Here is a 14,111-nt window from a genome sequence, read left to right as displayed (position 1 = left end):
GCTATTTTTTCTTTTTTTTTGGCCCTGCTATGAATCATGCAGGATTGAACCTGTGCCCCCTGCTGTGGAAGCAGAGTCTTAAGCACTGGTCCACGAGGGAGTCCCTCACTACATCTTGTTTCTCAGTTCCCCTATGGATGGACATCCAGCTGGACCACCAGGGAGTCCCTCACTACATCCTGTTTCTCAGTTCACCTATGGATGGACATCCAGCTGGACCACCAGGGAGTCCCTCACTACATCCTGTTTCTCAGTTCACCTATGGATGGACATCCAGCTGGACCACCAGGGAGTCCCTCACTACATCCTGTTTCTCAGTTCACCTATGGATGGACATCCAGCTGGTGTCCATGTCCTGGCTGTTGTAAACAGTGCTGCAGTGGACCCTGGACTACACACATCTTTTTGAGTTAGAGCATTTCCCTGACACACGTGCAGAAGTGGGATTCTATGATCATATGAGCAACTTCACTTTCACGCACTGGAGAAGGAAATGGCAACCCACTCCAGTGTTCTTGCCTGGAGAATCCCAGGGACGGGGGAGCCTGGCAGGCTGCCATCTATGGGGTCCCACAGAGTCGGACACGACTGAGGCGACTTAGCAGCAGCAGCGTGCTAACTCCATTTCTAGTTTTTTTTGAGAAACTTGCGTACTTTTCTCTTTTGTAGCTGCACTGATTCACATGCCTACCAACAGTACTAGAGGGTTCCTTTTTCTCCACACAGTCTACAGCATTGATAAAATAAAGCATCTTTAGGTGATAAGTATACTTGTAGGGTAAAAGAAATAATTAACAGTAACAAATATACCAAAGCAGTTATGCTACCAAACCAAAAATATCTGTGCTGAATTTGTTATCATTATTTTGGCAATGCTTTATGACTAAGAAAGGAAAGATGAGGAATTAAACTAATGAAAAATGTATAATAAAAGAAACCATAAACCTATGGATTTATATGTGATTATTGCAGTGAGTGATATAAAAAGTACAATAAGACAAAACCAATTACCTATTTATTACAGGAGAGATGTGCTGAGGAGGAAAAATAATATTTGTGATTTGCAAGGCTCATAAACCAGCAGATATTACTGATTCATGTGTACGGGAGTTGAGTTAGTTGACGTAACCTACCAAAAATGCTCCCCGGGGAAACCGAGAATTCTTCATGTCTGATTTATTGCCAAAACACTCTTTATTTTACAGCAGCATTTACAGTTTACTGATCAACTAGTCAACCGATTCATCCATTTGGGGACAGCATTCTGTTTATGAATAAACCATAAAAAAGTCATACAATTAATAAAAAGAACAATAGCAAGGAAAACTGGGGCACAAAATCGAGGTAATAAATTAAAGACACATTTTTCTTTTGATGTGTGTTTTTATGACCCTGACTGTGTTTTACGTTCCAGAACTGTAACTTTCTGCTGTAAATGAAATCATTCTCCAGTTGAGATTGACCCACTGCACACCAAAAAAGTTGAGTAATAACATCAGGAATCCTGAATAACAGGATTCAGCCCCTAAAGGTGATAAGCCATTCTTTGAAACATTAATTCACTGTTTGCTTAACATCTGTTGCAGGTTACATGATAACACACAGCATCAGCTTCATCAAAGACCTCAATACTCAATCCCCAATTCTTCCTATAATCCCCTTGCAGACAGGAACTCTACCAACTTATTATAGAGACAACTAACGCAGTATCTACTCAGAGATGGGGACAAAATTACTCGAAAACGTTTCTGATTCATTCCCCAAGGAATTTTGCCAAATTATTTGCTGCTAAGTCACTTCGGTCGTGTCTGACTCTGTGCAACCCCATAGACAGCAGCCCACCAGGCTCCCCCATCCCTGGGATTCTCCAGGCAAGAATACTGGAGTGGGTTGCCATTTCCTTCTCCAATAAATTTCCTTCTCATTCAAATTATTTGAATGATCCCAATTCATCGTCTAGGGCTTCCCTCGTAGCTCAGCTGGTAAAGAATCTGCCTGCAGATACAAGAGACCCAGGTTTGATCCCTGGGTTGGGAAGATCCCCTGGAGAAGGAAATGGCAACCCACTCCAGTATTCTTGCCTGGACAATCCCATAGAAAGAGGAGCCTGGTGGGCTACAGTTCATGTGGTCACAAAGAGTCAGGCAGGACTGAGCAACTGAACTGAACTGAACTCACTGAATTTGTTACAATATTGCTTCTGTTCCATGTTTTGCTTTTTTTTTTTTTTTGGCCCCAAAGCACGTGGGATCTTAGCTTCTCCACCAGGGACTGAATCCTTACCATCTACACTGGAAGGGCAAGTCTTAACCACTGGACCAGCAGGTTTCACACTTTGTGAAACGGACCCAACTCCCGCAGCTAGGCGATGGCAGAGTCTGCACTGGGGGCTGAGTTGGCTTCTCACACAGGCTGAAGCCTTCCTCTCTTGCACGACACTTTTCCACACTCAAGCCTGTGCCGGGCACTCAGCCTTGCTGCTGTTGAGATGGTCTAGGGTTGTCGTATTTCACCTCCATCTTCTTGCTCACCCACAGCGTGGCAGGTCTGGGGAAAGACAGAATGGGTGGGGTCTGTCTAAAGGAGTAAACACCCACTGGCCAGTAATTTCATCGCTCCCTTCTCAGACGGTCATCTCATGAACTTTAATGACATCCCCTTCTAAAGCTGCCACTTGGGGGACCAGAGCTTGAATTCAGACTCAAGGAGACACGATGCTTTTCTCTTGGAAGTGCACGTTTAATGGGGGATATCAATGCATAGACGTATCAGAAAAAGATGGACAGACTAAGTTATACGGGTACAGACTGAAAGTGACATCGTACCAACCCCTCTGAGATGAGCCCCAAACCCAGTTGCAGTCCCTCTGTCTGTGGCCACTGCAACATGGAACCACTGTTTTTGTTTTGCTTTGATCACACTGAGTGGTATGTTGGGATCTTGGTTCCCTAACCAGGGATGGAACCTGAGCTCCTGACATTGGAAGTGTGGAGTCAACCACAGGACCACCAGGGGCCACCTTTTTTTTTTTTTTTTTGCGATTGGTGTACTAATCTTCCAAGGATGCTATCTAATTCTTTTGTTTGTTTTCTCCAAACTTTAAACTTTCTATTTCATATTGGAGTATAGCCAATATACTGGGTTCAACTCCTGGGTCAGGAAGATCCCATGGAGAAGGGAATGGCAACCCACTCCAGTATTCTTCCGTGAAGAATCCCATGGATGAAGGAACCTTCTGGGCTACAGTCCACAGGGTCGCAAAGAGTCAGACACAACTGAGTGACTCACACACACACACACACACACACACACACACACACACACACACACACAAACACACACATACACACACAAACACACACATACACACACAGCTGATTAACAATGTTGTGACAGTTTCAAGTGGACAGTGAAGGAACACAGCCATACAGATACATGTATCCGTTCTCCCCTAACCTCCAATCCCCATTCAGGCTGGCCCATAAACACTAAGGATGCTATCTAATTTGGCCTGACAAGCTGGAGAGGATAATTAAGTTTATTCTTGAACAAGGTACGTCACAGACAATAGAAGAGAGAGAAAACTCTCGTTTAGAAGGGATCGTCAGGAAATCGTTTGCTCACAGCATTGACACTCATCACAGTATGACTTTCCTAACAGGAGAAGGCAGTGGCGCCCCACTCCAGTACTCTTTCCTGGAAAATCCCGTGGACCGAGGAGCCTGGTGGGCTGCAGTCGATGGGGTGGCTAAGAGTCGGACACGACTGAGCGACTTCACTTTCACTTTCACTAACAGGCACCTATAGTTCATCCGTGGCTTTTAAGACCTACGGACCGAAAATTCAGAAACCTGGTAGATGATGACTTTGACAGTTGCAAACCTCACCAATTAACTGTGGGAACTAAAGCTGACCGTGCGTAAGTTATCCCTTTTGTAACACTGTGGAGCAGACTTCAGCGCCTCTTGATAAGAAGACTTCAGGGGTAAGGAATGAGGCATACATACTGCTACAGGCTCTCTCTGATTCTCAATTTTTGTGACCACATTACATCAAATTTGGGGATTCCTGGGAGGCTCGGTAGTAAAGAATCGATTGCCAACGCAGATGTAGGAGATGCGAGTTCGATCCCTGGGCTGGGAAGATCCCCTGGAGAAGGAAACGGCAACCCACTCCAGTGTTCGTGTTTGGAGAATCCCACCGACAGGGGAGCCTGGCGGGTTACAGTCCATGGGGTCACAAAGAGCAGGATCTGACTTAGTGAGTAAACAATAACAACATCAAACTTTTCTCTCCTGTAACTTTGAGAGCATTCTTTCTACGGACACACTGACTTCCGTACCATGAGTTGGCTTCTTGGCCATTGATCACCAGAGGAATGATGTGGATAGAAGGCAGAAGGTGCACTCGCTCATATAAATTGTATTCCGGATTTTAATGTTTCATACCAGTGAGTCACAGCCGTGGAATACAAAGTGCACAAACGTAGCTGAAATCATCAACCGCACAGGAGAAAAGAGAAATGCACACAACTTCTATCTGTCCTCCTTCTCTTTCTGGCCCATGTAGCCAGTCATTCCGTCCTCTGGGACACGCTGATGACCTTGTTTCTCCTTGACCTCTGTACATTTCTCTTTGTCTTCCGAAACCCGGGATACATCCCCCTGCCAGCAAGCTATCATTCTCCAACAGAACATTCCACACACACGCCAGCCTCTGTTTAAAATCAGCACTGTGAGTGTTTTTTCATTTGCTGGTGACTTTGATATGACTGTATGTTATTATTCAGGTTGCAAAGTTCAAAAGGTTTTGAGCAACATGCTCTTGAGTATTTTCCCCGAGCCCTGTTGTTTTTAACTGTTTTGCTGATTGCTAAATTTATTTTTCAGGCTTCTCTCTATTACGGAATAGCAAAACAAACAAAAGCAAACTGAAATATAAAAACCCTGTATTCACTCTTAGAGGATCCATAAGCTCAGATCTATCTTCCTGTAATAAAAAGAACAAAATCTTCATTTCACCCCATCTCTCCCTGGAACTACAAATCTCTGGCTATCCATCACTTCACAGGGAAATCTCATGAAATATTCATCTCTAATTGCCATCTCCCCTTCACAATTCCCAAGGCTGGTTTTCATCTCCTCCACTGCCCTAAAACATCTCCTGCACTGGTTACCAGTAAGGTCTTTGCAGACACACACACACACACACACAAATAAAAAACAGACACAGTCCACAAGCCCCTGGACCAGGGGGGGACAGATAGATAGATTGTGGTGCCCTTCATAATACGACAGAATTAAATCAGAAGGTGACAATGATGTTATATGAGAGTGTGGACCAGTCTCAAAGTAACGATGCTCAGTGGGAAAAGCCACCTTCAAAGACTAAATCCAGGGACTCCCCTGGAGGTCCGGTGGTTCAGAAATCGCCTTGCAATGCAGGGAACATGGGTTCCATCCCTGGTCACAGAACTAAGATCCCGCAAGCAACTACGAGACTCCGCGCATCACGAGGAAAGACTCCTGAGTGACAGGTTGAAGGTCCCAAGGACCACACTAAGACTCAGTGCTGTTGCCGTTGTTCACTTGCTCAGTCACGGCTGACTCTTTGCGACCCCGTGGACCACAGCACGCCAGGCTTCCCTGTCCATCACCAACTCCCGGAGCTTGCTCAAACTCATGCCCATTGAGTCAGAGATGCCATCCAACCATCCCATGCTCTGCAACAGCCATACAAATAAAACTAAATATTAACGAGAAGGCTCAATCCTGTGCACCCGCGTTTTACAGGACATTCCAGCCAAGACTACACAAGCCGCGCTGGGGTAGTTGAGGGGCTGCTTAGAGGGGCATTTTGAGCGGGCGAGGCAGGAGAGGTAAAGGAATCGTCATATATCCTGAAGCCGAGATCTGTACACTTGTGTATGTTTGTCAGTAACAGAAATCTGAGCCTGCAAAAGGGCTTTTACTATACGCAAATTGCACCATAAAAAAGGCAATCAGTAAACCGGGTATGTTTTGGTCCTCGGTGGATTGGACGCGGTCACTGCACAGGACACAGGTTTTCCTTCCGCTCTGGTTTGTGTCTCGTCTATTTCTCCCTTCTGTCCTGATGGTTCCAATCTGGTCTCTCACGGATGTCTCTTCCATACACTCCCCCTCCCCCTCCCCCGGCATCCAGCCGTCCAAATGCTCCAAAATGGCCCGGTTCCACACCATGTGTTCTGATCATCTTCAGATCCCACTGTCCTATTCACCAGTTGATTCCACCTACGAGCTGATGACTTGCCAGTTTTCGCAGACGTGTCACCTGTCCTAGAGACTCACCTATGAACTTATCTTTGGACATCTCAGGCTTCCCTGGTGGCTTAGATGGTAAAGAATCTGCCCACAATGCAGGAGACCTGGGTTCGATCCTTGGGTTGGGAAGATGCCCCGGAGAAGGGCATGACAACCCACTCCAGTACTCCTGCCTGGAGAATCACATGGACCGAGGAGCCTGGTGGGTTAAATTCCACAGGGCAGCAAAGAGTTGGATAGAACTAAGCAAATAACACTATCATTTGAACATCTCACCCACAGCTGTCCTGTGAGCTGGAACATCCCCCTTGCCCCACCCTCTGCTTGTTTGCATGCTCAAGTCATGTCTGACTCTCTGCCACCCCATGGACGGTAGCCCACCAGGCTCCTCTGTCCACAGGATTCTCCAGGCAAGAACACTGGAGTGGGTTGCCATGCCCTTCTCCAGGGGATCTTCCCAACACAGGGACAGAATCCATGTCTCTTGCATTGCAGGCAGATTTTTTACCATTGGAGCCACTAGGTAAGCCCCCTGGAGTGGCAGAAAGCATCCCAATTTCACCCAGAATGGATCGGATCTCACACTTCCTTCCCTGACTCCTCCCTTCTCCATCTCCACGGCACCCTGCACACTTCTGGATAAATGGTCATCCGGGACCGATCCCATTTTCTACTCTTGGGACCCACCCTGGCACCTGCTCACGCCTCTCTGTGCGATTCCCCTGCCTCAGTTCACCCCCATCCTCATCTCTGGAATCCCTGTGCTAATTTCCATCCCTTCTCTCCCTGCCTGAGACTGTGCCCTTTCCAAGCAGCCTCTTATTCTTTGGAATTACAAACACAGGGTCCTTTGGGTGTCTCAGCCCTTGACACTTGGTTTCAAAGGACTCCCAAACCAGTCAATAGAGGCTGAACTCCTAGCAAGTACTTCAACCAGAAGATGTTCAAGAAGACAGCCCTTAAAACACATTGAGTTAAAACAACAACAACAAAAAGAATCATTTACTGTCTATTAAGTGCTAGAGACAGAATCTACAAAGATGACTCATATACTGGGCTGTCCTCAAGGAAACAGGGATGTGAATACACTCAATAAAAGGGCTCCTCACCCCCGCCCCCCGCCCCCCGCCTCCAGCCCTCAAAGGCACCCTTTCTTACACTGGCACGTTGGAAATAAATGGGTTGGTAAAGAGACTGTGTCTCACCAGGAAGTGGTTTGTTGATTTTTTCCCAAAGGAAGGTTGTAATTTTGCCTTTTTACAGGTTGAAAAATCGATGCTGAATTTAAGTCACTCCTCTGTGCTAACTCAAAAAAAAAAAAAAGTCACTGTTTATAGTGAGAAATCAACACAAATCAATTTTCAAAAAGTACTGATACATCAACACTAACCCAGGTGGGTTCATGCATTCAATCTCTCTCAGCGCTATCAAGGTATAATTGACAAATAAAACTGGAAGATCCTTCTTAAAAAGCACAATGTAATCATATGACACGTTATATCTTAAGAAAGGATGCTCCCACATCCGTCACAAAAAACGCTAACCTTTTTCATTATTCTGTGAACAGCGTTCAAGTTCTACTCATGTTTCCAAGCTTCATTTGCACAGCACAGTGGTGTCAGCTACAGTTACCGTGTTATATACCGAATGCTGCTGCTGCACGAAGCCATGTCCCCCGGGCTGTAGCCCACCAGGCTCCTCCGTCCATGGGATGCTCCAGGCAAGAACCCACTGCAGTGGGTTGCCACTTCCTCCTCCAGGGGATCTTCCCGACCCAGGGATCGAACCCGCCTCTCATTATGTCTCCTACATTGGCGGGCAGGTTCTTTACCATTAGTGCCACCTGGGAAGCTCCACCATTATCTTCAAACTTTAGAGCAAAAGAAACAGAATAATCGAAATATTTCAGTCACTTTGCCTCCGATCATACGTTTAGTTAAGAGCAGAACTCACATTAGTAAACAGGCAGTCTGATTCTCCACTGGGTAATACCTTCAAAAACTGGTCAAAATGAAGAAAGAAAACACAGCTTTAATATTTAATGCTAAGAATCTTCTAATTGCGAAAAAAGACAAAGAGTAAAAGTTTCTTAAAATCACAGACAAAAGGGGTGTGAAGGAGAGAAACAGTTCTGTAAGGGGCAATCTTTAAAAAGGACGTTAATATTGATTTTTTAAAAAAGACATCTCTGTGGTGCTTACAGAAGATAGTGAGAACAGGACGGGCACACAAGGGTCCCAAATCTTTGGCCCATCAATCTGTCCCTGGGATGGAGACCTCCTGACTTAGAATGGAGAGAACTCACGCATAATGACTCCAAAGCTTGGAAATCATATTTCAAGGACTCAGTCCATTTTTAAACTAAGCGTGCATAAAATATAGCCACTTCTATTTCCAAAAGTATTTCACTTTGACAGATCTGGCAAAGTATGCGCTGTATGAGGTTGTTTGTCAAAAACTCACAAACTGTATCCTAATAATCTTTTTTTTTAAATTCCCTTTAACCAGAAGAAACATGCAGCGCCATATATCTGAGAAAGTTAAATAAGTACCGTCTGTTGTTGTTGTTTTTTTCCCCATAAGAGAGAGAGCAAAAAATAGTAAGAATGCTGTATCTTACACCAAGTACTATTTAAATTATGTTTTGACGCGTAACACACAAGAGACCAGGGTCCAGAAGATAATCCTGTGTCTTCAGCTTGCAGGGAATCTCATACCAAGCATGTAATGACCTTGGGCAACTGAATCCAGTCCCCCACCCACCCAAGATATGCAGAAGACATTTGAGAGTCCCTTGGACAGCAAGGAGATCAAAACAGTCCATCCTAAAGGAAATCAACCCTGAACATTCTTTGGAAGGACTAATGCTGAAGCTGAAGCCCCAGTACTTTGGCCCCCTGATGTGAAGAGCTGACTCAATAGAAAAGACCCTGATGCTGGGAAAGACTGAAGGCAGGAAGAGAAGGGGACGACAGAGGATGAGATGGTTGGATGGCATCACCGACTCAACGGACATGAGTTTGAACAAACTCCAGGAGATGGTGAAGGACAGGGAACCCTGGCGTGCTGCAGTCCACGGGGTCACAAAGAGGAGGACATGACTGAGCAGCTGAATAACAAAAAGATTTTTGCATGTGGGACATCTTTAAAGTCTTTACTGATTTTGTTACAATACTGCTTCTGTCCTACATTTTGGTTTCTTTTGGCCATGAGGCAGGTGGAATCTTAACTCCCCAACCAGGGATAGGACCAGCACGCCCTGGATTGGAAGATGAACTCCCAACCAATGGACCACCAGGGAAGTCCCTGAATCCAGTTTCTTGAGCTGAGAACAGGCAGAGGAAAATCAGTGCAGACCATTCAGGACAGACCATGTCTAACTGAGCAGGACCCTGTGGAGCTTTCCCAGGACACACTGTCCCCCCATTGTAGAAAAGCATTCTGCTTCTAGATTGTAGAAAAACTCCCACTTCTAGACTGTAGGAAAACTTTCACCTTCCAGGCCTTCCCTGAGTTCCAAAGAATACATTTAACCAGAGAAGGGAGAAAAAGCAAAAAAAAAAACAAAACAAAACAAAAACCAGAAAAAAACAACAAAAAAACAACAAAAAACCACAGGAAAAGTCAAGCAAGATAATATGATATTACTTTGGCCTTTAGACAAAGTCAGGTGACGTGAAAGTGGGTGAAAGGGTTATTTGCTAAGTCGTGTCTGACTCTTCACAGCCCCATGGACTGTAGCCCACCAGGCTCCTCTGTCCATGGGATTTCTCAAGCAAGGACACTGGAGATGGTTGCCATGCCTTCTCCACGTGTATGTAGGAGTGTGTGCATACACGTATGTGTTTCCATGTCTGCATGTGCCTGTGTGTGTGTTTATCTGTGCAATTGTGCACGCTTCACGGGTGTCCCCAAACTCCTTTCATTACTCAGAAGCTCTCCTGGTCTGTGCTCAGATCCTGTCTGCGATAACAAATGTCTTGGTCGGGAATCAACTACCTGTTCCAAGGGCCTATTGCGGTCCCTTTGGCTGAGCCAGTGCTTTCTGCATTAACCGTGTAGCTCCCACCTTCCGTCTCTGCTTCTCAGGAAGAGAGACCTTGCTGGAAAAAAAAAAAAAGCTCATCACAAACACAGCCAAGCTCAACATGCCTCCTCATACAGTCAGAACAGACAGGGATGGGTGAGTGACCTGCTGCTATACAGAAGCGCGTTACGGCCAAGTGAGCAGGTTTTCTGCCCTTGTCTGCGTGCGTTTATGAAAGCAGCGGGCAGATACGCATTCAGTGCACAGCTAGGGATTGCCAGGCACATCTCAAGGACAGCTAGCTCCCTTCAGCTGGGAAACAGCAGGCATTGTTACACTGCAAAAGAAGGGGAGATGATTTGCGAGGAATCGGTACGAGATACGCAAGTTATTCAGAGAGTAATGAGAACAGAAACCATAGCAAAGATGCAGGCTTAGTGGGCAACAGCAGAGAAGGCAGTTAACTGCTTTAAAACAGGGACTCTTCACTGAGGTCAAGTAACTGCTTCTGGTCCCCTCCGTGAGACCCACCGCCACACTTCTCTTCCAGGTCCAACCTGGGGTGTAGGGAGATTAAGCCCAAAGCCGAGATGCTTCCAGCTCCCAAGCTGCCCACCCCACTCCCACATCGTGGAACCTACTGCACCAACCCTCAGACTGCAGTTACCTCGACTCTTCAGGTCCTCAGAATGAGGCTGCCGGGATTCAGAACAAAGCCATCCCAAATGAGCCCATTTCACGTGGGGAGTGTTTTGGCCCAGACGCTATTGAGGCCCTGCAATTTCTGATGCTTTTCAATCCATGGACTGTAGCCTGCCAGGCTCCTCTGTCCATGGGATCCTCCAGGCAAGAATACTGGAGTGGGTTGCCATGCCCTCCTCCAGGGGATCTTCCTGACCCAGGGATGGAACCCAGGTCTCAAGCATTGCGGGTGGATTCTTTACTGCCTGAGCTACCACGGAAGACCCCCTGATGACTTAGATTAATTGAAATGTGTGGGTTTTTTTAATTAATTAATTTTAATTGGAGGCTAATTACTTCAGAACATTGTAGTGGTTTTTGCCATACATTGACATGAATCAGCCATGGGTGTATATGTGTTCCCCATCCTGAATCCCGCTCCCAAAATGTGTGGTTTCTGTAGGTTACCCCCCTCCCAAAGAGTTATTCCCAGAGATAAATGTTAGCTAAGCAACCCCGTCTACACGTCAGGGCAAAGAGAACCACTCAACATCTGCTATTCTTCTTAGCATCCTGGGACTGACCCTCCTGTCCTTGGAAGTCCAGGCGCCATTCCACTCCTTCACCCAGGGAGCTGCTCAGGCCTGCTTCGACCCGTCTGTCTCCGAGCCTCCCGTGAACATAAGGAATCTGAGTCTCTTGCAAGGCAAGAGTATAGACACAGGTAAGTGAGATTTTCTCCTGTTTCTCTGTCCCACGGCCGTTTAACTCTTAGACTGGCCAGAAGAACCTAGAAGGGGGAAGTTTCCTTTCTCCCCAACAGGACTCAGAACATATCTGCTTGAATTCATCTCACCTTTGCTAAAATCAGCTTGGAACTACCAATTCCAAACTCTGTTCTGGAAGGAGTCAGGCTTTATCACGAGAGCTGGCTGCTGATGACATGACCCAATGATTATTCTTCTCCTGAAAGGAAAATTAAAAAAAAAAAACTTGGGCATCTGGTGTGTGTGTGTGTGTGTGTGTTAGACGGAGAGAAGGGAGGAGGAGGGAGATACAGGGAAAAGGTGCTAATTTACAGAAAGCTGAGTGACTTCCGGTAGTTAAGAGTCCACCTTAATGAACACAGGTTCCATCCCTAGCTTTGGAAGATTCCACATGCCTCAGACCAACCAGGGCTTCCCTTGTGGCTCAGCTGGTAAAGAATCCACCTGCAATGCGGGAGACCCCAGTTCGAACCCTGGGTTGGGAAGATTTCTTGAAGGGATAGACTACCCACCCCAGTACTCCGGCCTGGAGAATCCCATGGGCTCTATAGTCCATGGGATCGCAAAGAGTCGGACACGACTCAGCAACTTTCACTTTCAGAGCAACCAAGCCTGGGAGCCGCAACTACCGAGCCCAGGTGCCTTTAGCTGCTGCCCAGCAACACATTTATTGATAAAGGAATTGACGATATAATGGCTAAGACCCAGGCAGTCTTTGTCTTTAAAAAAAAAAAAAAAGGCTCTCCTCACTTGAGTTCAAGGACAGTGAAATAAACTAAATATGAGTCCACTTCAGATGGCTCCGTGGATGATAAAAGCCCCAAAAAGCTGTGGGGCTGACGGAAGCCAGATGGAGCAGGCAGGCTGAATCCAGGCAGAAGATGAAGGCGCGTGCACCCTGATTGTTTCAAGTCCATCCTAAACGAGCCCTTCTCTGCAATGATGGCCCCTCTCATGTCTGGAGGTCGGGGGGGGGGGGTGGTGGTAGCGTTCAGAGCCCTCTGTCTTACACCCCCAGGGCACGCCATGCCCACTGCCGTCTGCTATGACATTCACAAGAGCGCCTTCCCCACCAACGTGAGACTCACAGACACAGCGGCTGGCCCTCCCTCGGTTCTTCTTTTACACCCAGCCCGTATTAGTTGCTCAACAAACCTCATTCAACCCGAGAATGAACGAAGACGTGAACGAGGACACAGCTCGCACTGACATGAACTTACCATACACCAGTCAGAGTTCTAAGCCCTGCAACCAACATGTGGGCACAGTCAGGAAGCATTTAACAGGGGGCTTCCTGAGTGCTGTTTTGGGTCTGTCAGGAATCCTCTGCTGCTGCTGCCAAGTCACTTCAGTCGTGTCCGACTCTGTGCAACCCCACAGACGGCAGCCTACCAGGCTCCCCCGTCCCTAGGATTCTCCAGGCAAGAACACTGGAGTGGGTTGCCATTTCCTTCTCCAATGCATGAAAGTGAAAAGTGAAAGTGAAGTCGCTCAGTCGTGTCCGACTCAGCGACCCCATGGACTGACTGCAGCCCACCAGGCTCCTCCGTCTCGGGGCTGAGGGATCCAGGCATTTCCTTCATTAGTTTTTCAATACAGTGCTAAGTACCCTCTTCCTTTTTATGACCCATATGGTAATATCTCTGCTGAAAATAGCTATCTTGTAAGACAGTATAAATACCTACACAGTGTTGAATAAAACACCTCTGCTCCATCAGAGCTTTGGTCCCCGTGTCTTGCTTTCTCTCTCTCTCTCTCTCTCTCCCTCTCTATCTTTTTCAGGCTGATCCCCTGGAGCACAGAGGCTCTCTGAGTTCACTTTCCTGCCCGGGCTTCTAAGACCCTCTGGAGAAGGTGCTGTGTGCCTTCACCCCATTGAGAGGGCGCCTGAGGCCTCCATGAACAGAGCAAGCCTCGTGCCAGGGGCTTTATTGGCTTTCTGCATAAACTAAGAAATATCAGCCTCTTTCTCTCTCCTTTACTTTCTTATTGGTTGACTCCGGACCACCAGGTTCTGGTCCATTAAAGGACCCCAACAGGGCCCACCCAACTAGGAAGCACTGGAGTCAAAGCATAAACTCAGGATGTCTTAGAGGCTAATGCTAAAGGCATCTCCCTAAGAGTTCAAGAATCATGGCTGTGGAGGGAAATGATCTAAGTGTCCACCGATGGGTGAATGGATAAAGAAAATGTGATACACACACACACACACACACACACACACACACACACACTGGAATACTATTCACCTATCAAAAAACAAAGGACAAAATGTTGCCGTTGGCAGTAGCATGGATGGACGTGGAGGGCATTACGCTAAGTGGAAGAAGTCAA

The sequence above is a fragment of the Ovis aries genome, chromosome Y (genome assembly GCF_016772045.2).
Source record: "Ovis aries strain OAR_USU_Benz2616 breed Rambouillet chromosome Y, ARS-UI_Ramb_v3.0, whole genome shotgun sequence".
Taxonomy (NCBI): Eukaryota; Metazoa; Chordata; class Mammalia; order Artiodactyla; family Bovidae; genus Ovis; species Ovis aries.
Note: the sequence above shows the minus strand (reverse complement) of the source record.